This window comes from Macaca thibetana, chromosome 6 (genome assembly GCF_024542745.1).
Source record: "Macaca thibetana thibetana isolate TM-01 chromosome 6, ASM2454274v1, whole genome shotgun sequence".
NCBI lineage: Eukaryota > Metazoa > Chordata > Mammalia > Primates > Cercopithecidae > Macaca > Macaca thibetana.
Window position 1 is genome coordinate 86,998,533 of NC_065583.1, and position 23,553 is coordinate 87,022,085.

At 37.5% G+C, this 23,553-nt stretch overlaps 1 protein-coding gene across 10 annotated transcripts in view; it reads left to right on the forward strand.

The window, feature by feature from the left end:
* KIAA0825 (KIAA0825 ortholog) overlaps positions 1-23,553 on the forward strand; it is a 475,219-nt gene that overhangs the window by 101,249 nt on the left and 350,417 nt on the right. The window lies entirely within an intron of this gene.

Here is a 23,553-nt window from a genome sequence, read left to right on the forward strand (position 1 = left end):
GTTTACCCTATTTCCTATTTCTAGTTTAGTCTCTTCTATAACAGAACAATAAGTACCCAAGTTAGCAGGTAAGTGCAAATCAGAAATGAGAATCTAATGTGGCCTTTGAAATTACGATGCCAGTGAAATAAAAAAGACTAAGTAATATGAAGTTTTGATGTTTAGAATTCTATAACATGGTCTTTCTGAGCTCATCTAGAATAAATGGCTTTATACTGTTTGTCCTTCAAGGTAGAAATTAAGTTAAAATTTTAGTGTTAGCATTTTCACTAGCAAAAGGCACAACATAGTGTAATTATTGGAGTGGACAATAATCTATTCTGAAAAGAAGAGAAATTGCCTCCAAATTTTATGATGATCATTGTCAGAGAAAGCTATATTGTTAAATTGTTTTATAGTGCCCTCATACACCTTTTTTTCCAAACTGTACTGAAATCAATTATAATCATCTTTGTTAACATTCTTTTTGTAGTGCAATAAAACAGTAATCCTTCAGCTATCTGAAGAGGGTGTACTTTTTTTAATGGGCATTTTTCTTATAATTTTTCTTAGTCATGATCACAAAAGCCATAAAGTTCCCAGTTATGGTATATGGTTCTAGTTAGTGGAGGCTGGACCCTGGAGAGAAATAGGAAAATGCAGCAATCACAGCCTCTTTAAGATTTAATAGCTAAACTTGAATGTGGAATCAGTATGTAAAAATGAGACAGATCTTTGCTCGAACTTATGGACAAGCTACTACTGCACAGATTTGGTTGAAGCTTTACCTCCAGTTAGTTTCTCTAAAGAGACTTGTGTTGTCTTTATTGAGTTTAAGCAGTTAGTCTTAATATCTTTATTTGATTAAACATATGCAAATTTTGGAAGCTTTCTATGTTTATGGGCAAGTGATCCTCTCAGGCTTTGCCTTGTTTCTGTGACTCAGAGACAAGAAAATATAAAGTCTAAGTCCGTTCTATTTTTATGAAACCTATTTGTAGGGATTTGAGTTACAGAAAAGTACATACTTTCTTTACATTTATGACTATAACTAACAACAGGGCTACTAAATAGGAAATTTAGTGAAGATCACTCAGCCATGAACCAATGTGAGTTTGCTTTTAATATTTTATTAAATTTTATTCATGTGCCAAAGATGTTAGGACACAAAAAGGGAACCAGAAATCAGACAGTTGTTTAAAAACATGAAACACCCTGATAAGGTTTGCATCCTTGTGGTTTTCTCTGCTGCCCTGTTAGTTCTTTAAGGTTCTGTCATTTTCAATCAACAGAGAGTACATGTGATCAGTATATCTGATAAACTTGTCAATGCCTCTTTAAAGCAGGATTCCCCGACCTATTCAAGTCAGACCCCCCTGCTTCATTTCAAGTATCATCTTGATAAGACAGAGCTATGTCACAGGCAGCTGTGTATAGCCAGCTCAGTCTACAACTAATTTGTGCAGGAAAAAATTAAATCAGGAGGTAAATTATTTCATGATTGCTCATTCCCAACAGAGTTGGGCATCATTCTGAAGAAAATATCAAATAATTGGTTTCAGGCCGTGTCAGACACATGCAATTCCCTTCTCTAATGGCTGTGTGTGGTAGCACCAGGCCTCAGGGGTCAGCAAGGAACTGGAAATAGCTTAGTGCCAGGCTCGGCAATAGAGAGACGGAGCACATAGGAAATGAAGTGGCAATAAGTGCAATCCATAGGGGAAATGTGCTTCACTTGGAGTTTAATATATCGGTTCAGAATCTGGCAGGAAGCCATGCAACAATTGTTTACCTTTTTGTCAGCATCTGCATCTGTTCTGTTTTGTAAACAGCACTTAACTCTCAGTCGGTAAATGCTGGAATCAATAACAACTGTTAAGGGATTTCCTTACTCCCCCCTTTTTTTTCATATTCTAAAACAAATGCACACTACAAACAATGTTTGCCTTAGATTAACAAGGTACAGACATTAACAGGGTCAAAGGGATTTGGTTGGAAACATTTTATAGCTTCTTGGGTGTACAGTAATTATATCTGTGTGATTTGAATGTATTTTGTAACCTATCCAAATTAAACTGTTAAAAAAAATTCTAGCAAGCAGTAATGAAGATGATTTTTTATAATTATCTTAAGTACTGTGTATAGAAAACTGCTGGCACCGTTTGTAATAATTTAGTTCTGTGCAATATTGTGTATTACAGCTGCTATGCAGAAATATTAAGTTGCCTTTTGCAGTTTTAGGAAATTAGTGATTATATCCAGCAGTACTAATTATTTTAAACATACAGTTAGTAAAAAAAAAAAAAAAAAATTGCATACCACAGTGAGACATAAAAAAGGATTGATCTGTGACTAGTGCCTATAAAACTAAGTATATCATTAGTAAATGAAAAAGAAAAAAGAACACTACTTTTAAGTTCACTGTCTTCAGGACAGACTGACTAGATGAATGCTGTCATAAATACAGCATTATTACAATAGTTATTGGCATCACTTAAAACTGAATATCACTAAGATCAGAGGAGCACGTTATTGCTAGTGGGATTTATGCATGCATCTCTTCATGCTCTACTTTGGAAATTTACTTCAAAATTTCCACATATACAATTGCTAAGTTGCCTTGTTTTTACTTTATTAAACTACTTCATATCTGATTTAACCTAACTGTAATTCTGTGTTCAGAACTTTGTTTTCTTCTGCTTTTCCTTGTATAGTAAGCCTTAAATCTTAGGCTTTTCCATTTTTTTTTCCTCAGAAGTATGATTTCTTTGAATTCCCATTTCTCAGAAGTATGATTTTCATTGGATTCCCATTAACCACAAATAAAATTTGAGAATTGACTAGGTCACTGAGGCAAGATTTGCATTCTTTTGTCTGTCTTTATTTTATATGTCAGTGTTTGGTGTGAATTTTTCAATTTTCTTAACTATCATTTTGCTAATTCACCTCTTTAAATTATCTTGGCCAAGTCATTTTTGATAGTCTGTCAGGTTTTTTTTGGTTTTTTGTTTGTTTGTTTGTTTGTTTGTTTGTTTGTTTTGATACGGAGTCTCACTCTGTCACCAGGCTGGAATACAGTGGTGCAATCTCAACTTACTGCAACCTCCACCTCCCGGCTTCAAGGGATTCGTTCCCCTGGCCTCAGCCTCCCGAGTAGCTGGGACTACAGGTGCGCACCACTGAGCCTGGCTAAGTTTTTGTATTTTAGTAGAGATGGGGTTTCACCATGTTGACCAAGATGGTCTCGGTCTCCTGAGCCCGTGATCTGCTTGCCTTGGCCTTCCAAAGTGCTGGGATGACAGGTGTGAGCCACCACGCTCAGCCATTCTGTCAGTTTTTAATAAAATATATTTAATTAGAAATAAGAATTTGAGAATTTGGATAATATCTTTATTACTCTTTTTGAGACTAGAAGATACTTTGACTTCATTTTCTTGACTATTCATAATACTCATTTTTTTGGTATTTTTTTGTGTATGATGGTATTAGTATATCATAATATACATACAATTATGAGTTCTATGCACATGTAAATTCATTGTTATCACCTCAAGTGTCTAGATTTTGGTGCTTTCATCATCATCATAAGAATTACAATCCATAGGCCGGGCGCGGTGGCTCAAGCCTGTAATCCCAGCACTTTGGGAGGCCGAGACGGGCGGATCACGAGGTCAGGAGATCGAGACCATCCTGGCGAACACGGTGAAACCCCGTCTCTACTAAAAAAATACAAAAAACTAGCCGGGCGAGGTGGCGGGCGCCTGTAGTCCCAGCTACACAGGAGGCTGAGGCAGGAGAATGGCGTAAACCCGGGAGGCGGAGCTTGCAGTGAGCTGAGATCCGGCCACTGCGCTCCAGCCCCGGCGACAGAGCGAGACTCCGTCTCAAAAAAAAAAAAAAAAAAAAAAGAATTTCAATCCATATTTCATAAATTTGTACTGAAACTGGTTTATTCCAATGAAGTGCGGTGTGTTTTCAGGCTTAGAAACTAGACCAGAACTTCATTTTTATAAGTATATTCTATCCAAAGATAGAGAACCTACTTTATTAATCCATTCCATTATGACATTTACATGATTCAGTAAAAATGAAATAACATTTAAAACAATTATATGCCCTGATTTGTAAATATATATTTTTTAAAAGTATATTTAATAGTTTTGTCTCCAAATCCGAACCTGCCATTGAAAATCATGGACAAAATTTAGAAGCCAACTTTCACCCTTTTGTAATCACTTCCTTTATTGAGGGAAAAATGATCACACATTACTAGACTATCTGTCTACAAATTTAAATAATATAAAAGTGAAAAACTTCCGTATTCACTTCCATAATTTGTGCTTTGCCTCTTCAATAGGAATTAATATCTCACTTTTGTTATCTCATGTTAAATATTCTAAATCACATCCTAATCATTTAGTATACAAGTTTAAAACTTTTCAGTGATGGAAATTTTCTTACCACAGGTCAGAGGGTTCAGTTTTTTAGTTCTTAAAATAATCAAAGTAGCTAGCCTGCATTTATGTTATCATTAAAGTTAACTATCTCCAACAGGTCTTGAAAAATTGTAGTGGTTAACACAGTGTATCCTGATAGACTAGGTAAGGCATTCATGGGGGATGGGTAGTACCTATTGATCATTGGCTAATTTTAAAAAATTGATTGTTAAAGGTAGCCCTTTGGCCCTTTGTTGTATTAGGTGAAGGCAATAATCATTATTCCCTAAGCAAAGGGAAAATTAAGTACTAATTAGCAAGTATGAAGTGTGCAATAGTAGTTAGAATATAAGGAGTATTTTCCCACTGGTAGCAAATGCTACCTGGGGACAACAGTCAATAGATTGATTGCTGATAGCTAAATGTATTTTTCAAACCCAAGGAAGTAATATTAACTCAGGACTTTCAGTTTATGAGACTGACATGCTGCCAGCTGTGCTAAGAGGACAGAACCTCCAAAAAGTAGTATTAAATGTCATGAGGTAGAATGACTCAACATTATAGCAAAGTGTCTGTTTTGAAATCTTGTAATAAAATTAGAATTTTCTGGTAAACTATTTTAGGATTTATCTCATGCAATTATTATTTACATGTAGTATCTTTACCATTAATTTGACCTTTTTCTTTAATAACTTGAAATCTCTATTCAGTTAGTTTTATTTCCTTGTTTTTTATTTAAGACAAATCTTTGAAAAAAAGACAGATGTAGCCATCTTCATACTAATTGTAAAAGAATCTGAATGTAATTAGCTTTCATAGTCATCAAATGAGTGTTGCTTAGTTATCTATGTTTTCACCATTTGAATCATCTAATCTTTATTGGTGATGTAGAGGGGCTGACATATTTTATGCTCTTAGTTATGCCATAACTGATTTAATCTTGAAAATTGGCCTTTCAGATATTTTAGGTTGATATCCCCATGAAATAAAGGGATGAAGACTTATGAGATTAACTTTTTTTTTTTTTTTTTTTTTCTTAACGCCAGGCTGGAGTGCAGTGGTGTCATCTCGGCTCACTGCAACCTCTGCCTTCTGGGTTCAAACAATTCCCATGCCTTAGCCTCCCCAGTAGCTAGGACTACAGGCACACACCACCAAGCCTGGCTAATTTTCTTGTATTTGTAGTAGAGATAGGGTTTCACTGTGTTGGCCAGGCTGGTCTGAACTCCTGACCTCAAGTGATCCACCCACCTCAGCCTCCCAAAGTGCTGGGATTACAGGTGTGAGCCACCGTGCCCGGCCTGAGATTAACTTTTTAAAATATCACATGGGTGAACTGGGCACGGTGGCTCACGTCTGTAATCTCAGTACTTTGGGAGGCCAAGGAGGGAGGATCACAAGGTCAGGAGTTCGAGACCATCCTGGCCAACATGGCGAAACCCCATCTTTACGAAAAATACAAAAATTAGCCAGGCATGGTGGCATGCACCTGTAATCCCAGCTACTTGGGAATCTGAGGCAGGAGAATTGCTTGAACCTGGGAAGCAGACGTTGCAATGAGCCGAGATTACGCCACTGCACTCTAGCCTGGGTGACAGAACAAGACTCCATCTCCGAAAAAACAAAAAACAAAAAAAATCACATGGGCATAATTCTAAATGTTAACTTAGATTTATAATAAATATAGGAGAATTCTAATCAGGCAGCCTGTGTTAATAAAGATTTGTAATTTCTCTGGGAAAGAACAGATATGTACTTTTTTTCAATGGCTAGAATTTACACACGCTAAGATAAAATCTAGCCTTCATGTTGAATCACTCACAAAAATAAGAATATTTAATACCATTTTGGAATCACTCATGACACTTGGGACACAAATAAAGGAGCACAGGCTATTTCCCTAATTTATCATAAGCCTTTTGGAATCTTCTCACCTCCAAGGGAATTCCAAGCATTTAAGTTTCACTTTGATAAAACTGGGCATCTGGGCCCACTAAGCAACTATCATGACTGCTTTGATCCTCTTGCTTGGTGTGAGTGAGAGCATATTCAGCTAATGATTAAAGAGAGGTGCTTCACAGCGTTCACTCCAGCTAATTGTCTGTTGTCCCTCTACCTATTTGAGATAATTTAGTGTACGGCTAAGACAGCCTTTATTCATATACAAAATTCCCATTTATTGCTCAAATTTGTTTCTTTCTTGTTACTTACAATGAGAAAACAAGGAGAAATGTGATCCTGTCAATAAACGCCTTATTTAAGATATCTTAAGGGCTCTGATAATAACCTCTTTATGTGCTTTGTTGGAAGTAGAGCAATTTTAAGCTGATGGAATCGAGCCCCTTTCTCTCTTAGGTCCGTCTGCATTTTGGGTCCATATCTATAATCATTGTCCTTGATACACAGGCTGGAGTCATAGGCTTCTTCTGCTGCATGCTCTTTCAGTGCCTTGCTACTTTGAACTAAAGATGAAGTCTAGCTCTGAGCACTCTGAGCTTCCTGGAAGACGGCCAAGATTGGAGAATGCAGAGTAGGCTCTTCTTCCTTAGGAAGATATTCATATTTGCTTCCCAAGTGGCAGGACTTTCCATCGGAACTCTTGGGAAAGATCAGAGAGGTTCTTGTATTGGTCTTCTCTAAGGCAACCAAGAAGGGAAGTAATAATGTTTAAGTCATGAGCATGAGTATGGAAGCAAGAATGATGTTGTCAGATGATGGAGAAGTAGTATTAGTGCTATGGGAAGAGCTAGAGCAGAGGTGAGACATTCCTGTCAACAACATTCTATTCAGGTGAGGACATGTGTCCTGATTTGTAGGGCAGTGGGGCCTCACCAGGGGCCTTCTCAGTCAAGGAAGACAACCAAGTTCTATGTTCATGGGGGAGGGAATGGGACCAGAGAAGTGGATTCACTTCCAAAATGTACACCAGGAGCAATTCTGGAGCCTGGTTTGTTTTTGTTTGCTTCAGAAATAATACACATTTGTGAAAATTAAAGCTTTATGAAAGCCTGGAATGTGTTTCCTCAGTATTAGCAAGGAGAAAGAAGTGATAATATTGAGATTGTTTAGATTGTTCAAGGAACCATTATAGGGAATTCATTTATTTATCAGTTAGGAGATTATGTGAAAAGGGCCTAGATTTACATTGTGGAAACAGGAAAAAAGAGAAAAACTGAAAATTTGAAAACATATTAAAGTATTTTTACTTTTTATATAGTCTTTAGTGCACCATGTAAAGTTATGCTAATTTTATTTATTTTTATATATATATATATATATATATATTTTTTTTTTTTTTGAGATGGAGTCTTATTGCAAACCTCTGCTTCCTGCGTTCAAGTGATCCTTCTCCCTCAGTCTCTCGAGTAACTGGGATTACAGGTGCCCACCACCATGCCCGGATAATTTTTGTATTTTTAATAGAGACGGGGTTTCACCATGTTGGCCAGGCTGGTCTCAAACTCCTGACCTCAAGTGATCCACCCGCCTTGGCCTCCCAAAATGCTGGGATTGTAAGCGTGAGCCACCATGTCCAGCTAATTGTATATTTTATAAATTTTATGAATCTGAAGTTTATTATAGGGTACACTTGCAGACTTCATAATATTAGATATTGATGGTCTAAAATAAAGTGACAAGTGATCCATTCCTAAAACTACATTTTGTTAGGAATCTTTTTATTACGTCAAAGAAATTATCAAAGTGATACACTTTTATTATAAAAATTAAAAAATCAAATATACATGAAGGGAAAAGTCAACATTCTTTTTTTTTTTAAATTATACTTTAAGTTCTAGGGTACATGTACATAACGTGCAGGTTTGTTACATATGTATACTTGTGCCATGTTGCTCTGCTGCACCCATCAACTCGTCATTTACATCAGGTATAACTCCCAATGCAATTTGATTCTGTTTCCCAGGGTTACCATTCTTATTCACACTTTGTTTAACATTTTAGAATTTTTCTTATGCACATATGAGAATTCATACTTGTAACTTTAAAAAATGAGATCAAACTAGACATATTGTCATACAATGTACATTTTTCACTTAATATTTTGTGACCACCTTCAATTTCAGTGCGGTTGGATCTGACGTTCTTTTCAGCACCGCCATGATATTCTGTAATATAGATGTTGCATAATTTATTTGTATATCACTAAGTTTAAATTGATCTTAATAGACTGTTGACTTGCTGGATTTAGAAAAATATTAATTTTTCTTCACAAAAGCATTATATGCCCATTGTTATATAAACATATTAAATTCATGTGTGTATGTATGTATATATGTGTATATGTACATATTTAAAGTGTATAATGTGAAAAGTATTAGGTCTTATTTACCTTACCTACCCTTAACCCTACCACCCTAAAGGAATCCCTGTTAATAGTCTGGTGTGTGCTCTTACACACTGAAGCATATACTGTACATGTACATTCTATAGATTCCTTTGCAATTTTTTTAACTTATATCACAGATCACTTTTGTATCAATACATATAGAATGATCTGCATTATTCTTTTTACAGGCTGCAAACTACAACATATGTATTATATGATTATATCATTGTTCAGTCATTTAATTAAGCAACTCACATTTATAGACATTAGGATTTTTCCAGTTTCTTTTCTTTGTATACTTGTGTGAGTATCTTTGAAAGTCTTATTCCTTGAAGTGATATTCCCGGACCAGAGAGTAAGCTAATTAAAATCTTGATACATATACTCAAATTGCCCTGCAAAACAAATATACCTTTAACTACCAATATTCAGAAGCATGAATATCTAGATACATTCATTGAGCATGAATATCTAGATAGATTCATCAAGTCATTAATTATGATTTTTAAAATGGGTTGAAATCCCTGTGCTCACCTGACTCCTCTTGCATCATCTTCTCATTGCTGCGAAAAGAAGCCTGGACAAAAGGCATGGGAGTGAGGGAAGGCCACGTAGTGCTCAATGTCCTGTAGCTATTAGGAGCTTTGGAGTCAGACAGACTTGTCTTTGCATTCCAGCTTTGCCACTAGGCAGTTATGTAACCTTGGAGAGGTTGTTTTTTCTTCTAGGAGTGCCTAGTCATTTAATCTTGAATGGAGATGATAGTAATAAAACCTTCCTCATAGCATCTAAGCATTAATATGGCTATTATACATAGTATCTGGTGCAAACCAATTGCTTTGTTATTATCTTTATTTAAAACATATACATATATACAGACATACGGATACATTTATAGTATTGTACTGACGAGGTGACTTGCTGTCATATGTTAATGTGGTGTTCCCGAACATCAATATATAGCAAATGGCTGCATATTTTTTTATTTTTAAATCAATGCACAATGAACACTTTGTTTCATCTTTAGTGTGCCTCATATAATATTCTCTGGAAGTGCTACATTTTTTTTTTCCATTTAAAATAATAGTAATGAAAGAGCCGGGTGCAGTGGCTCACGCCTGTAATCCCAACACTTTCGGAGGCTGAGGCTGATCGCCTGAGGTCAGGATTTCGAGAACAGCCTGGCCAATATAGTGGAACCCTGTCTCTCCTCAGAATACAAAAAATTAGCTGGGTGTGGTGGCAGGTGCCTGTAATCCCAGGGATTCAGGGAGGCTGAAGCAGGGGAATTGCTTGAATCCAGGAGGCAGAGGTTGCAGTGAGCCGAGATCGCACCATTGCATTACAAGAGCGAAAGTCTGTCTCAAAAAATAATAGTAATGAAATAAGATGAAATTAAAATAATAAAGTATCCAGAGATCTCTTTTGTTTATCATGATGATTCCAGCAGTCACTTTGTGTGAATGATTGCCAGATCCAGCTCCAGGACTGATCTCGCCCTGGAGATTCATACTTCTAGAGCTAAATGCCTGCTTGTTTGGGCTCTTGGATATTCCACAGGCACTCCAAACACCACATGGATAAACCAAAACTCCTCACCATTCCCCGGATCCCCCTCCTCTTCCCCAGTCTAAGTTAATGTTGCTAATAATCACTCAACCAGAAACTATGACTAATTCTCCCCTTCTGCTCTGCTCCCCATCGTCAAAAGAATCACCAAGATTTTTAATTTTGCCTGACCACCTAAATATTTCCAAGTCTATCTCCTCCTCTCCATTCTGCCATCAAGGCCTAATTTAGGGCTTTATCATCTCTCATTTGGACTTAATGTTAAAATAGTTTTGTTTTGTTTTTTTCATTGGTTTCTCTACCCTTATTCTTGCTTTCCTCTAAGACATCTGCCAAGTACACTATACTCCCCTATTTAAAGCTCTTCAGTGGCTCCTCATCACTGTCATCATAAAGCTGCAGAGGCTAGGTTTTGGAAAGCAAGCCTTCCTTGACCTAGCACCTGCATTCTTCAGTCTCATCTCATGCCTCTCCCCACCTCATATTTTTTACTCTCCAGCAACACTGAGCTGACAGAAAGCTCTGCTCAGATGTGTGTGCCACCTCTTACTCTCTTCATCCCCTTCTTTGCCTAATTCCTGTTGATCCTTTATGACAACTCATGTGTCATTTCTTCTAAGAAGCTTTCTCTGATCTAGAGCCCCTAATCCATGCTCCTACAGCATCTCCATATGTCTTTCTCAAAGCTTAGCATATTCTATTAACATATCTAATTAGGGATCTGTCTCCGCATATGGAATCTGAGCACCTCAAGGACAAGAATTACTTATTTTCTTCAGCACCTAATTCACTACCTAATATATGACAAGAGTTCAATGAATATCTCTTTAACTGAACCATTTTCTTAAAATAAATCACTATCTGGAAGTTTAATAATCTGTATTGGTACTAGCCAGCCAAACAACTTATTAACTGAGCCTCAGCTATTTAAAAAATATTATACTAAGATTAATGGAGATTCCAGAAAGTGTAAGGCCCTTGATCCTCCTCTCCCCCAGATTGGGAAATGAAATATGAATATGTGAAAAATTGATGAAGTTATGCAGACAAGCAGCTGCAGAGGTCCGAGAAGAAAGAGATTGCAGGAAGTAGGGGTTCCTTCTAACTTCTGCCCAGGGTGATCAAGATGAAATGGAACCATGTTGGTTGCAGGGTGGGCAGGAGCTAAAGAAGCAGAAAACAGGAATTGATGAACAACAGTGTTCACTTTCTGGTGCTTTCCTGCAATGCAGGGGGGAATGCTGGCTCAGAAATAGAATTTCAACATGAGGGATGTTCACAGAATGGAGAGTTTACTTAGAAGGCACCAAACGAAAGAAAACCTGGGCCTCATTTTTCAGGTTTTCTGGCTTCTTCCATCCTGTCACTCAATCCTGAGAGTTCCACATGATGTCTGATTCTGTAGTTCAGTCCCACTCTCCATCCCAGCTCCACCCTGGAGCAACTAATCATATTTCTTGTGAGGAAACTGCTTTACCATGAGCAATTTTTTCTGAAGTTTGAAATCAATTTAAAGCCTGATTTTATGTGGTGTCTTCAAGTGCCTTCAAATCTAGGAGGTTGAAAAAAAAAAAAAAAGATGAACCCACAAAACAATATGGGGAGAAAAACCTTATAAGACCATATTAAATTAATTACCAAGTGATTTATTATAAGACTTTAAATACAGTAGGAATTCAGGGAAGGGAGATTTTAGCATGAAGAAGAGCAAGCTAGAAAAACTTCATGAAGATTTGGACTCGAGTTTGGCTGTGAGTAGACCTTGCAGAGGCAGAAGTAAAAGGGAAGAGCTTCGCTTGCAGTTCAGACAGTACCAGCAGTAGAGATTACAGTGACTTATTGGAGACAGTGAAGACAACTGTGACTGGCGCATAGGAGCTATTCTATAAATAATTAATGAAGGCATTAGCCAGGACTCTGAACTTAGAAGTGACATCTTTGTTCTTCCATTTCTCATCTCTGCTTCTTATGCAGAAAAGGGAAGGGTGTTAATTAAAAGAAGAATGTTGTAGATTACACAATAGAAGAAAGAGCTAAATAATTAAACAACAATTACACCTCTGGAAGAATGGGAACCAGAGGATTCTGGAGACCTGAGCAACAGGACCTTAGCCTTTGACTGTATTTTAGTCATCAATTGTTTTGATTTCTCCCTATGTGGTGACTTCACTCTGACCAGTTTCTCCACTCAGTGGGTACATGGCTCTGGCAGTTTCTTGCTCATATCCTAACAGCTTCCCGGTACCTCAGTTTCTAGAGTCTCAGGGAAGGCTTCTGATTGGCCCAGGGATAAGCTTGTTATTAGAAGAGCGAAAGGAGTGCTGGGCATACAAAAACTATGTCAAATAAAAAGTGGACAACTGAATGAATGATATGATATGATACCTAGCCTGAGAACAGATTACAAGAGTCTTGAAAACCAGTCTTTGATGTTTAAATTACACATGGTAGCTGTTAAAGTCTTTTGAGCAGAAAAATAACTTGATAGGAGTGTTTAAGAAATACAACTTGTCCAGTTATGTGTAAGATTACCTGAATGGGGAGAAGGATATAAACAAACCATCTAGAAGAATATTCCCCCCCCCCCCCACTGCCTGTAAATCCTAGTGTGAATTTTAATGCGAGTTTATGCTGAGGTGAAGCCATAAACATTGAGAACAGGATGGCTAGGTGGGAATACAAAGCATTTAATAGGGAAGCAACAGAGCAATTGCTCAGAGTGTGGTTTCCAAATCCACAGCAGCATCACCCCGGAATAAGCTAGAAATGTGAACACTCAGGTTCCTCCCCTAACTCACCGAATCATAAACAGTGGGAATGGGCCCAGCAATCTGTGTGTTAACAAGCTCATCAGGTGATTCTGATACATGCTGAAGTTTGATACCAACATAGCATACGTTCAACCGATTAGGTGGGTGTCCAAAAGTAATTGTGTTTTTTGCCATTAAAAGTTGAAAGTATGGATTATAGAGCCATTCAAGTCTTGGCTCTGTGACTTATTTTTTATATTTTATTCTTTTTTATTTTACTTTGGGGCTCTGTGACTTATGAGCTTTGTGACCCTAAGCAATTTATTTAACTTTTACGTATCTTAGAGGTAAATTGTAATATTAGTGCTTTCCACCTATTTATGCTAATTCTCTAATATAATTCTCTAATATAAATTACATAATTCTGTAATAAGCATTATATAATTTTTTTCTGTCATTAACATTGGTAGAACTTGGTGTTTGAAGGGAATGTGCAAATGAAAGATGATTCTGGCTGAAGCTTGCATTGGCTCTCATTGGTGACCAAAAATTGGCCATATTATTCCAAAATGAATCTCACAGATTGAAACTATTCATATAAATCACCTCCTGACCCCCATACTTTGTTCTTCATTTGATGTCATTGCTAGTTTTCTCAGAGTGGATTTACTTTGTCACTCACTAGTAAGTAACTTACTTTTTCTGACCTTCAGTTTCCTCATTACAGTTTTAATGAAGATTGGAAACAACATATATAAAGTTCTTACCATATAGTATGTGTTCAGTAAATGGTAACTATCAATTAGTGCCGTGGCAAACCCTATTAATCTCAATAGGGAAGGCACCATGTTCAAGAGGCCGAAGAAGAGACTCAGAGCCAGCAAATGAGACATGGGATTTTATCAGGGGCTCACACGTAGGGGAGAGAGTCCGGTGGCGGCGGGCTGGACAGGAAAACTGCAGCGGCTTGCAAACACCATGCTATTTATGTAGCATTTTCATTTAATACTCTCCCCGCTAATAACCTCCACCTGACAACTTTATTTAACCCAAAACTCAGGGCCTGAATCCCCTGTACAGACTGGCCCATGTTCCATGGAAAAGGCTGGGGACTCGGGTGTTTATCACAGCTAAAGAATAAATCTTTGGCTTGGCCACTCTGGATTCCCTAGCTCAGAACACACATTCAGGTTCATCTGCCACACAGGGGCATTCGAAGGGTATGGGCACATTATTGCTATCAGGTGCGTTTACCCTACCATTACTCTTATCTCCATTTCATCATCTCACCTCTCTTCTTTTTAACCAGTTTCTCCCTTTGTGTGTCAGTAATCTATGACTGTTTTCTCTTTTGCATTCTTTCTATTTGCTGAGGGCAGGGGTTGACAAACTTTTTCCTTAAAAGATAAATAATAAGTATTTTAGGCTTTGCAGCCCACAAGGTAGGTCCCTGTTTCAGCTACTTCACTTTGCCATTTTAGCGCCAAGTAGCCAAAGATCAGCAGAGTGGTGTTTCAGTGATACTTTGTGGACACTGTAACTTGAATTTTATGTGATTTTCACATGTCATGAAACAGTCTCCTTTTGATTTTTGTCCATCCATTTACAAAGAGAAAAGCCATGTTGAGCTTACAAACTGCACCAAGATAGGCTGTGGGCCAGATTTGTCCCATGAGCTGTCATGTGCCAACCTGTCTTGGAGGGGACTGCCTCTTCCCTAGCTTCTCACCACTTCCCTTTTTCTCCCTTCCCACCTACTCTTGTCTCCCCTTCCTCTTCATCACAACCCAGCCACCAATAACACTGGATCTAAAATGCAATCTAAGTGAATTTTTAAATATTTGTGTTTATTAAACAAAGCTTTATGTGTTTATTAGAATATAAAAATCAAATAAGTCTAAGATCTGTCTATATGCTCAAAGAAAAACTAAGTTGCTTCATTTCACATGTATTTTCTATTGATTTTTTTCAATTGAAGAGTTCCCATGAAACAAACCATAAGTGAGCCCAGTATTAACCAGTTATATCAAAATAGGATGACAGTCAACTCCAGATATTTTCTGCAATTAGTTTATTACCAACACTGAGTTTTTCTTATGTATCGAGTGTAATGTTTTTCTTTTTGCCTGAACTAAAATAGTTAAAGAGAAGGAAATTTATTTTCATGAGCCTTGGATGGCCACAGGAGCTGATGGTGACTGGTGAGGTATGGCCCTCCTTAGTCACCCCACTCTGCTTTCAGATCTGACTCTGTATCTGTCTCCTGTTGCTGCAGGTGATGTATGTCACGTGGTGTCTTGTGCATGACAGACACAAAGTAAATCTTTATTGAATTAGCAAGTGAAACCCACTTAAAGATGCTTTTTGTAGATCATAGGCCTTTTGAGGAAAAAGATAATGTCTACCACCAAGGGACTGCAAAGTCATATTTGGAGTTTGAAGGCAATAGGACTTTACCTTTATGGCTGAATAACTATCGTTTAGGAGAGGAAGGCAGCTAAAAAGGTAAGTTTAACTATAAAATTTACAAAGTGCCATCACACCTGAGACACATCTTCTCTCCCTCTCAGGCCTACCCTACTCTTTTAGAATACCAAGCTCATGAGTACAGCTTTTCAGGTGGGCACTAGGGATTGCTATTTTCACCATGGCTATCTCTTTTCACATTCATTTTAACATACATTCATGGGTATTATAATTTTCCTACCTGATAAAAAAGTGTGAAGAGAATCTTTTCTTTATTTTTCAGTATAGAAGAGGAAAAATGTGCCATCTCTTTTGAAAGGCTGTGATTCAATTGGAAAGTATATTACAAAGCACACTCAGCAGGTGTCCTAACTGAAATCCATCTTTTTGATGATGGCATTTTTTTTATTTGAGTGCTAAATTTTTAAAATTAATTTTTAACATGTTATATTAAGTGCTGATACATAACTTCTCTGTCACGGCATATTCTTTTAAAAAATGAAATATCAATTCTCAGGTTCAACCTTGGGCTATAGTAAAAATGAATTGTTAACTGAGTTTTAAGTTTTTTCTACAGGTTAATTTTTAGTCATGATATGAGAAAGTAACACATATGATAAGAGATATAATTAACTGAACTGTTGCAAAATGTGAGACCAAGAAAGGGATACTAGGAAGATATTTTCATTAATAATGTACCATTAGCATATAGTACTTAAAATTTAAAACCCATTTTATTACACTAGATATGTCTTTTTATTAGGATGTTCCCTCAAAGGGTCAGCATATCTAAGTATTTACAACTGGGAGTTAAACCAGCATAAAACAAAAGTCAGCTGAAAAATATTCAGAAATTTGCCCTGAATACAGTTCTCAGTTTTGGCTGAATTCAGATGTAAGCCATTCTTTGATTAGCATCTTCAACTAACAGTGACCTAAACTGGCCACATCAGGAGTTAGATATTCTGTCTCATGTTCTCAGTCAAAAAAATAAATAAATAAATAACAAGGATTGAATATAGGAGAGGGACAAGAGTATTATACCCTTGGGAAATGAGCAAGAAGTCAGATTTCTTGCTAATGTAATACTGACAGGTTTTGCCAGAGAAGAGGGAATGGAGTGTGAGAGAATTTTGTTATCACTGAGCAGTAAGTTTAGGTAACATCCAGTGGAGCCAGCATTGGCCTGGGAATCATAAAAGGGTAAGAATAGAAGCAGTGTCTTTTCAGTTTTTCTCATTGACCCAGAAGAATAGCTTCAGGGTGACTCTATCTTCACCCTTTTTAGCCACTTAGGTTTCTCTTGGTATGTGAAACAAAGGGATATTTACTGTCTGGACCCCTCCAAAGGAAACAGAAAACCTCCCTGTCACGTGAGGACTTTCAGTGGGTTGGGAGGATTTATTTCAAACCCAGTCTGTTCTGTCTATACATCTACCTCTCTTTAGATCATGATTACTAATCCTATCAATGGGTGCAAATTTTAGTGCAACAACTAGAACAATCAGAGAAAGAAGGTATAAGAAATGCAGATATTGTATGCACTAGCGATTCAGTCTCCTCTAATACATATTTTGGTTGTCATGTACCTCTATGGAAGCAGTTGCCACTTTGCACTAATCAGTGTATTTGCCTAAATTCCTGAATGGGTGACACCATTAGTTATTTTTCAGTATATCTCATCACCTTACCCAAGGCCTATATTGTAATAGACTAAGAGAATTATCTGTGTAAATGTGTTAAGATATTTAATTTTATGAAATGGGAAGAGTGATGAATTTCTGAGGTAGAAGCTGGAAAGGACTTATTCTTGCAAAGGGAAGTAGAAACTTCTAGAAACTACAGGTCTCTTGAATGAGAGGGAGATTTATAGGGTCTATTTCTGATAAAGTCAGACCAGATCAAGGCAGAGGGCCTTAGCCAGATGATCAGTAGAACTCTAAGGCCTGAGAACCTCTTGGAATTATATGCAAAACATCCTTCTATGCACATAGATGCATAGCTTACATTAGATTTTAAAAGAGATGATAATCACACGCACACACACAAACAAAACCAGTGTTTTTGAAGAACTGACACAGTAAGGATGCAATGGGAGGTCTTGGAGTGGGGCTGCTATTCAACTTTATGAATGTTAACCTTAGAGATGGTGTCAATTAAATAACAGTTAATATTTAAAGTAGTTTATAGTGAAATAGGTCTCTGATATGGTGTTTATCATTATTTATCTCCAAAATATTTCCTGTTAAAATTGTCATATAGTAATTAACGTGAAACCTCATTTAGTATTTTACTAAAAGAAGCATGTTTACAGTGGAGGGGGAGAAAGCCAATTAAAATAAGTTAAAAGCAGTTGATTTTGTCTGTAACACTCACTAATGATACCCCAAATGTACCATTTTGAAACCACTCATTCATATAGGCACTCTGATGGATAATGGGAATACAATCATGGGGAAAAAAGATCTCTGCCTATAAGGAGTTTAAAGTTTAAGAGATAACTTTCAAACTAACCATTATAATGTGACATGGTAAGTGCTAAAATGACGGGTTGTGCAAGGTAAAATAGGAAGGAGCATGGAGAATAAGATCCTGACCTGGCTTGGCGTCTGAGGGCAGGCTTCTCAGAGGAGATGAGACTAAAATCTAGCATTTGTTTAGCAAGTACTACCTCCCAAGAACAGTTCTAATGTGTTAACTTAGTTAAACCTCATATACCATTGAGACAAAGAGACTAAGTAATTTGTCCAAAGTCATATTGCTGGTAGGGACAGTGCCCAGATTTGAAGCCAAGCCATCTGGCTGCAGCTTCTGTGTGTTAGCCCCTCCGCTATGCCACCTCTGTGCTTCAGGTAACGATGGTATAAATAAACATATGATAAAATTGGTGGTGGGGTGGGGACACCAGAAATGGGGAAAGACAGAGAGAGGAGGAGGAGTCCAACTTTTAGCTTCTAAGGTTAAATGTTTTCTAAATTCAGATTCAGATTCACTCACATTCATGAGGCTCAGTTTCCTTAATAGTTCTTTCTCCATTCTCTCACCATTTAGAAGAGGGTCCTGACACTTACCTCTGGGTTATCTGAATTTCCACATATTCAGCTTGTGTTGGGTTACATTTTCACTTAACCTCATAGATATTCATTTCATTCTTTTAATAATTTATTTACTCATTTATTCACTCAATTTATTTCAAAGTTTTACCTTGTCTATATTGGGTGGTACATATGGAAGCCTCCTCAAAAGAGATGAGAAGAAATTCAGTTCTGCAAACTAAGGTGTCAATATTTCTTGTTGTAGTTTTACCCCAGATTCTTTTCTAGTCATATAAATTTGCAAAATAAGTAAAAGTTATAACAATAATGCTTCAAGAAAAGGGGGAAAACAGTTTCAATTTCATCTTAGTGTACATAATAAAAACAATGCCTGCAGGTCCTCCACGATTTTCTAGCTACTAGTTAGGCTGACATGACAAAGAAGACTCTTTACAAACTCAGGATCATGGTGTTTGCGTTCTGTTCTTCCCCCTGCTGTGGCTCTATGGAACCTCCATGGAACCAAGCATTTGAGGCGGCCCAGTGATTCTTCAGGCCACTGCTATCCATTCAGTGGGCTCCAGAGTCCCACCTGCTCTCAGGAAGTGACTTGGGTCTTGGGACAAGTACTGCTTATTTGTTCCTACATGGTCCCTGCTGACTTCATATTATAATATTGTTTAAAAGTTTTCTTTACTGGAGCAAATATCTTCCATTTGGATTATGTCATAAATTTCATCTGGAATAATAAGACTTTCACTAGCATTTGTGTCTCACTTCTTTTTATGTCACTTGTCTGGTGGCACTGAGAATACCTCTTCACTGAAAATGGATCCATTTACAGTCAATAATAGGGAGGCTAATGTTCGTTTTTCTTGGGAAAACTGAAACGCGCACCTTTTATCCTATTATACTAATCCTCCAGCTCCAGATTATCTGATTGTGTAGCTTCTCATTTTCTCTTGTATCTTACCACTATTATTAATAAGAATTCTGTTGCTAATAGCTTTGGAAAATAATATGTGTGCTTTCGGCCACTACCAGTATTTTTATGGTTTGCCTGATTTAGCTGGACATTGATTTTTCTTTCAAATGCTGCTTTGTTGCAGATCAAATGTGAGGAGCCCTCATGTCCCTCTAGACTTATTTTCAATGTCCTAAATTTTGCTAGAAGAGAATGGGGTTAATACTTGAACTAGGTATAACTAACATTTAACACCTTTAAGTGTATAATCTGTAGTCTATATTCTTTACATGTGATATACCTATATATATGTGTATGTGTATATATCTAGACACATAATAGCCATATATTTACAAATATATATAGACAGAGAAGAAGACTTTTTTAAAAATGTAGGATAATAGTTTTGTAAATATCTGTGCACATTTTTATGGTGAAATTTCTTTTTCCTAAAGTATATTTTATTTTTTAACACACAAAAGTCATATTTTAGAAAAAATTTTATCAATATACTTTATCAAGTTCCCAGCCCATCATTGTTTTTATAGGCTTTTGCACATGCTTTCTATTTTGGAAGTAATCTTCAAATTTATTTTGTCAAACAGAATACTATAAGGAATGTTTATAGAATACTGTAAATATGTATTTAATTATGAACTTTAAAAATCTATAATTATTTATTGTTTTAACGAATACATTTTAGGTTTTGGTATAAAATCTTACTTTGTTCTGGCCTGAACCTAACTATTTCTAGGATCCATGGGATTTCATTCATTTGGTTTTTTAATCAGTGTTTTGAGTACCTGGTTTGTATGAGATTATGCTGGGTTCTGAGATACTATGGCAAATAAGCTGGATATAGTCTTTGGCCTCATGGAAATCATTTTACATTTGTGATGACTGTGTCTAAGGAACTTCAAATATTCTTTAGGTTTTTTTCCTAACAGCAGGTCTTCTTTTGCCCAGGGCAAATATGTAGGATATATTCTAGGAAATGTCCTACAGATGTTCCATACTTCTTCCAAAAATAAAAAAGTCATAAATTTCTTGACATGGAAAAAGTGGATAAAAACAATGCCTGCAGGTCCTCCATGATTTTCTAGCTACTAGTCAGGCTTACTTTTTTTTTAAATTTTTTTCTTTTTTTTTTTTTTTTTTTTTTTTGAGACGGAGTCTCGCTCTGTCGCCCAGGCTGGAGTGCAGTGGCGCGATCTCCGCTCACTGCAAGCTCCGCCTCCCGGGTTCACGCCATTCTCCTGCCTCAGCCTCCCGAGTAGCTGGGACTACAGGCGCCCGCCACCGCACCCGGCTAATTTTTTGTATTTTTAGTAGAAACGGGGTTTCACCGTGGTCTCGATCTCCTGACCTTGTGATCCTCCCGCCTCGGCCTCCCAAAGTGCTGGGATTACAGGCGTGAGCCACGGCGCCCGGCTATTTTTATTTTTTCTTCGAGACAGAGTCTCTCTCTGTCACTCAGGCTGGAGTGCAATGGCATGATCTCAGCTCACTGCAACCTCTGCCTCCTGGGTTCAAGCGATTCCCATGCCTCAGCCTCCCAAGTAGCTGAGACTACAGGTGCACGCCACCACGCCTGGCTAATTTTTGTATCATTAGTAGAGACGGGGTTTCATCATGTTGGCCAGGATGGTCTCAAACTCCTGACCTCAGGTGATCCACCCACCTCGGCCTCCGAAAGTGCTGGGATTACAGGCGTGAACCACCATGCCTAGTCAAAAAAGTGGAGTGTTTTTTGTTGTTTTTTTTTTTGTCACCAGTGTTTTATGCAATAGCAACTTTTTGGTTGACTTCTGAGACCCAAATCTAGTTTTTTTTTTTTTGGTGCTTAGAGAGTGATTTTTAACCACAAGGATTTTTTTTTGTTTTGGTTTGTTTTGTTTTTTGAGACAGAGTCTCGCTCTGTTGCCCAGGCTGGATGGAGTGCAGGAGTGTGATCTTGACTCACTGCCAGCTCCGCCTCCTGGGTTCACACCATTCTCCTGCCTCAACCTCCCAAGTAGCTGAGACTACAGGCGTCTGCCACCTCGCCCAGCTAATTTTTTGTATTTTTAGTAGAGACAGGGTTTCACCGTGTTAACCAGGATGGTCTCGATCTCCTGACCTCATGATCCACCCGCCTTAGCCTCCCAACCACAAGGGTTTTTATCTAAAGCTCATGAACCCCTCAGACAGGAGTCTCAAACTCTAGTGTGCAAAAAGCTCACTTGGGACACTTGCTCAAAAGTAATATTTCTAGGCTTCGTCCCATAGAGATACTGATTCATTAATTCTGGAGAAGATCCAGAAATTTGCATTTTTAAAGCTACAGAAGATCCTAAACTGTACTGCCCTGTGAGAGCCAAAGATGGACTTCAGGTGGTTCTGTTTAGCCTTCACACTGTGACTACATGAATTGTATTCAATGAGAAGGTCTAGGAATCTTTAGATGACTTTCCTTAGTTTCTTAAAGGGGTCTGCAAAAATACCATGATAATGCTAGAAGCAGTGGTTTACAAGTGGAAGAGGGTACTGGTAAAATCATCCACACAACCAGCAACAAGAACCCACAGCAAAAAGTCTAACAATGAAAGGAAAATCTATAAAGCAGATACAAATACTCAAGTTGTAGAGGAATCCAGAGCAGTGTCCCCCACACAGCTGTTTTTGAGAATATCTCAGAAGTGAGCAGATATGTGTTGATAAACTGGTGTTCATTGGTCAAAAAGGTTTGAGAAACACTAAGTTTAGAAAGTTATTACTTTATTATGGAAGTAAATAGAGACTTTAATATGCTATTTAGCTTTGTGAATTACTTTAAGAAGAATTTAGTATGTAGTATTTCCCAAGTTTTTTTGGTCATAGAACCCTTTTCATATAATCTAAAATGAAAGCAATTTCAGAAATACCCTTTAACAGAGGGACAAACAATAGTCCCTGAGTGTAGCATAGATATAAATAACTCATTATAACTGTATCATGAAGAAAAATTTATATTGTTTTAAATACAGTAAATAATAAAGCAGAATATTTTATACTGCATTTTAGAAAAATTCTTATTAAAATTATCTATAAAGAAAAAACCCTCAACTATCTACTTATTATTTATGTGGACTTACTCATCTAGTTGATGGTAAATTAAGTAAAGACTTTCTCTAAAATGAAAATTTAATTTTATCTTTATAATATTTTGGGGATTTAGGAGAAATGCGTATTTCCTAAGAATCATAGAGCTCATCTTACAGCCAAACAATAGTTATTACGTCAGATATTTTACAGCAGTGGTTGGCAGCATGCCAGACAGAGTTGCCTGTGTATAAACATGTATGTCCAAAACTTTGAAGCACCACAGTTCCATAGTGATTTAAATAAATAAATAAAGGCCAGGTTGACTTAGTGGGGCAAGGAGAACTCCTAGATTGATTGTATCCAAATAAAAGTTTTCAGAAGGGCGCGGTGGCTCACGCCTGTAATCCCAGCATTTTGGGAGGCAGAGGAGGGCCAGCCGGGGCAACATGGTGAAATCTCGTCTCTACTATAAACACAAAAATTAGCCGGGCATGGTGGTGGGCGTCTGTAATTCCAGCTACTCAGGAAGCTGAGGCAGGAGAATCGTTTGAACCCGGGAGGCAGAAGTTTCAGTGAGCCGAGATGGAGCCACTTTTTTTTCTTTTCTTTTTTTTTTTTTTGGAGACAGGGTCCCATTCTGTGGCCTGGGTTGGAGTGCAGTGGCGCAATCTCGGCTGACTGCAGCTCCACTTCCCGGGCTCAGGTGATCCTCCCACCTCAGCCTCCTGAGTAGCTGGAACCATACAGGCTTGCGCCACTACGCCCAGCTAATTTTTGTTTGTTTGTTTTGGTATTTTTTGTAGAGATGAGGTTTGCCGTGTTGCCCAGGCTGGCAGATAACGTTTTCTGGAGAGGTGACTTAGAGAGGAGGAACAAACAAACAATATTGAAAAGTGCGGAAAGGAGATTAATTTAGCAAAGGAGAAGGTCAAAGGAATTTCTGCTG